This window comes from Callorhinus ursinus, unplaced genomic scaffold (assembly GCF_003265705.2).
Source record: "Callorhinus ursinus isolate GAN/ISIS: 27379988/994484 unplaced genomic scaffold, GSC_fseal_2.0 scaffold10, whole genome shotgun sequence".
Lineage (NCBI taxonomy): Eukaryota > Metazoa > Chordata > Mammalia > Carnivora > Otariidae > Callorhinus > Callorhinus ursinus.
Genome location: NW_027397072.1, coordinates 71,282,099 through 71,286,540, shown reverse-complemented (window position 1 = coordinate 71,286,540; position 4,442 = coordinate 71,282,099). Strand labels below are relative to the sequence as shown.

The following is a 4,442-nucleotide window of genomic DNA, read 5'->3' as shown; positions in this document are numbered from 1 at the left end:
TATTTAAAATGTGGATAAAATTAATTTCTACAAAAATACAAATTTCTAAAATTAACACAAGGAGAGAAATACAAAAATAACAACCTTAGATATTGCAAACATTCTAAAAATTAAAAATAAAAAAACCAGAAAAGCCTAGTATCTATCCCTTCTGCTTCCTTGACATGATGATCTCTGATAATTTTGTAGACAAGTTCATCCAAATCTACCAAAGAACTACAAATTTTAATCAATTTAATAGTCCAAATGAATAGGGAAAAAATGAAAACTCCAGAACTTATTTTTGCAAAGCTAGTATTTATCTGATGCCAGATATCCAATCATGGCTGATCAATAAGGCAAAATGACTAAGAGATCTAAAATTCATCAAACAGATTAAATGTAAAGGTTTATTTGGGAAATTTTATAAAACAACAACAGGGTATAGACTAAAACTCTTAAAGTGTATTAAAATTTTATAATAAAAAATACTGCATATAAATGATGTCAGAATACACCAACTCATCGGTGAATCAAACTTGTGGATCTTGAAGAAGACCTAAATGTACTTGTAGAAAATAAAGGTAAAAGTGACATATTTTTTAACAGAAAAGAATTATTAAAAACTATTATGAGAATAACTGGGTAACACAAAATTATATAAAATCTCATCTTGCCTCATACTTTTACAACAAATTCTTAGTGGCTTAAAGATTATATTAAAAAATGGAGTTTTGGAAGCCCTAGGAGGAATGGAGGAGAATATTTACGTAACTTTGCAGGCATCTGATAATTCCCACATATTGGAGACATATCTTGGCACTCTGGTTTGTAAAACTCATTTTAGGAATGGCTGTCTTGGAAACTGACTGACGATTATTTATAGAAACAGTTCCAAAAGGACCTCCCTTTGTGAATTAATAAAGCACAGGACATATTTATGACTTAGACTTTTCTCAAAACTCATCCTAAAGATCAAGTTTTCAGCCAGTGGGGTACTAATTATTCCAGGAAGTAGCGAAACTACTAAACAATTCTGTGTCAGGTCTCTCTGCATTGCGAGGGTCTTTAGCCTAATACACTAGCAGCTGATAGTTCCCTACCTGCCAACTGTGCTAGTGCCAAGGTCAGCTGACTAATATAGTTGGGGTGGGGGGGATGGGGAACACCCAACACCTTAGGAAGTTGCTTTTGGTGAAGTCAGTTTTGATATATGTGCAATTTTTCAATGATTAAAAAGAGAAATGGCAGATGTTGCATAACTGCCTATAGCTTTCACTGTTTTATGGAGGCATGTTTAATGGTCTTATCAGTTTAAGTGGTGAAATAAAATACATTCATTATTAGTAAGTTTACAAAAGCATTAATATGTACAAGGAATACATAAATAGATGTTATACGCAAATTGTAAAATAACCAAACTGCGCTCAAAAAAGATACATTCCTATAAATTACCAATACATTTTTTAAAAGGTAATATCTTTTAATATTTAAGTAGTTTTCATGCTATATAAAATTGCTTTTTCATACACTATATCATATTGTTAAATAAATTCCTACTGACATTAATAGTGATTGCCCATTTTTTTGATAGTCTCAATATTTATACCTCAATTAATGAAACATACTCTGCACTCAGTGGTTCTTCAGAAGGGGCACATGGTCAATTTGTTTTAAAAGAAATATTATACTAAACAAAACCACATGTGGATAAGAAATAAATGAGCTTTAGTCTTCTCAGATGCTATGCTTATTTAATTAGTGAAGAGAGATATATATTATTATTTTTCATGCTTTAATTATCAGTCTCTTCTTCCCAGGATTAATCCTTAATGGAAAACTCATGAAAGAGATAAATTTGAAATACATAGTGAACTCATTTATTTTGTCTTTGAATAGAGATGGGGTCAAAACACATCCTGTGCTCTGGAAGTTGTATTTGTCAACAACAGTGTGTTCCTCCCTGTTCAGGTCTGCTGCCTGTCACTAATAAAATCATTGTGCACTAAGTGGACTTAAGACTTTCGGTTTTGTTATAGCTGAAAATAAATGATTTTCTTTTTTCTCCTCAAGAGAAAGCAAAAATAAAGTCCTCTGATGCACAGTAAGATCAAGTTCAATGGACTAGGGTGGCTTCTTCTTGTTTTCTATAAAAGTATTTTCCCTTCCAAGCTTATCAAGGAATACATTCCCAAAATGATCCACTACTTATGTCAGATTGAATGTATTTTTTTGCAGTGAGAGATGTGGGAAAAATTGAAAGGTAGAATTAAAAGGAAGCTATGAGGGAAATTAATATTTTCCCTTTAGGATCATTCATAAAATCTTTGCTTCTTAGCAGAGTTATGAAAAAATAAAGTTTTAAAAAAAAGAAAAAAGAAAAAAATAAACTTTTGTTTCATGGACTAGGAATTCAGTATCAACTTTTGTTTAATGCCTTAGAAACAACAGGGAGGGCAAAACCAACCATCACATACAACCCATAATAAAACTCTTTAAAATAATGGAAGAGCTGGGGCACCTGGGTGGCTCAGTCGTTAAGCATCTGCCTTCGGCTCAGGTCATGATCTCAGGGTCCTGGGATTGAGTCCCGCATCGGGCTCCCTGCTCAGCAGGAAGCCTGCTTCTCCCTCTCCCACGCTCCCTGCTTGTGTTCCCTCTCTCGCTGTCTCTCTGTTAAAAAATAAATAAAAAAATTTTTTAAAATCCTTAAAAAAAAAATAATAGGAAGAGCTTCTGCTCAGCTAGTCATCTGAATGAGAGCTGAAAAATAAAGAGAAACTTGAAATGACCACTAAATAAGTAAGGCTAACTCCTAGATATCAACTTTTTAAATAACCAAATGCCATTTAAATCATGTCTCTGGAAAAATGCTTCAGAATTAAAATCTGTGAAATCAACCCGGCAAGAAACAGAAAACCCAGACTATGTGAAAAAAAGTACAATTGTAATACTACTACAATGATAATAACTAAAAGTTCCACAAAAGGAACCTTAAGTAAGTCCCTTCAAGACCTTCAAGTCATTATTTATCATGCAGAGTGCATTATACTATCAAAACACTACTCTTCAGAGTACAGTCCCTCAGCTTCTATTGAGAGCATTTGGTGATATTTAGAAGAATGATTTCTGCCTTTACATTTTGATTAGCAATAATCGCGCTTCAGATAAACCTCATTGGCTACGATACTGCCACTGAGCAAAGCTCTGCCTTTACATTTTGATTTAGCCATCCCAAATCTCAGTATTTATACCAAGATATACTAGGGAATCTATGAAAAGACTCATGATCAAGTATTTTATTTTGCCATTACTTGTAAGACTGGAAGATTGGAAACAACCCAAATATGCATGAAATGGACAATGACTGAACAAATAAATGAATGTTCATTAACACAGTGAAACACTATGCAACAGGAATGAAATATACAGAAATGAATATCTCTATGCACAGAGTGATCTTTATTATATACCATTAATTGAGAAGAGCAAAGCATAGAATAGTGTATGAAATATGCTACCTCTGGTGAAAGAAATAAGTTACATATAAATATATAAGCATAGTTTTACAGAAACTAATACTAAAATCATAAATGAAAAATTAGTATGAATGTTAACCTATAGAGTAGGAGGAAAGATGGTAGAAAGGGACAAATAAAAAAAAGTAAGTTTCAAAAAATAAAACTTGTTATATAGTTTTGCATTCATGTTTTATAACACCTAAAATCTACTAAAAATTTGGAAATAAAATCTAAAAATTCAAAACCAAACCAAAGATTTTAATTCTTATAAACCACACAAAGACTTTTTTTTTTTAAGTAGATTCCATGATTAACATGGGGCTTGAACTCATAGCCCTGAGATTAAGAGTCACATGCTCTACTGAGATGGCCAAGCAGCTCAAGGAAAGAATTAAAAAGATAATAACTTTAGAATACATTATTTTGACTGTACAGACTTAGTAGAAAATATTCTAAGGACAAATAGAACTACAAAGAAATCTTGGACTTCAGTTAGTAGTCTAATGGAGAGTGATAATATTGATATTATAATTCTGAAACTACTTTATATATGTATAGATTAATGCAAAAAAATTTGTTTTGAGAAACAAACTTCAGCTTAGAAGAAAAGCGATACAATTGTAAAATCACAATGTTGAATAAAAAGTACTGTAATATTGGGGCACCTGGGTGGCTCAGTTGGTTAAGCATCCAACTCTTGATTTTGGCTCAGGTCATGGGATCAGGGTCCTGGGATCAAGCCCTGAGTCATGCTTCCCCCCCCACCCCGGTGTGTGTGTGGGAGTCTACTCAGATTCTCTCTCTCCCTCTGCCCCTTCCCCCACTTGCTCTCTCTTTCTCCCTCAAATAAATAAATAAATCTTTTTAAAAATGTACTGTAATATTAAATTTGAATGGGAAAGTATGAACTCTTGATATTTTTTCTTTCTCAAAAATACTTAT

The 4,442-nt window shown here is 32.6% G+C and overlaps 1 non-coding gene across 1 annotated transcript; it reads right to left on the bottom strand.

The window, feature by feature from the left end:
- Nucleotides 1-3,043: 3,043 nt before the first annotated feature.
- On the bottom strand, nucleotides 3,044-3,186 carry LOC112821738 (U4 spliceosomal RNA). Its single transcript, XR_012379895.1, has one exon. It is a non-coding gene; the product is annotated as a U4 spliceosomal RNA (small nuclear RNA).
- Nucleotides 3,187-4,442: the final 1,256 nt, after the last annotated feature.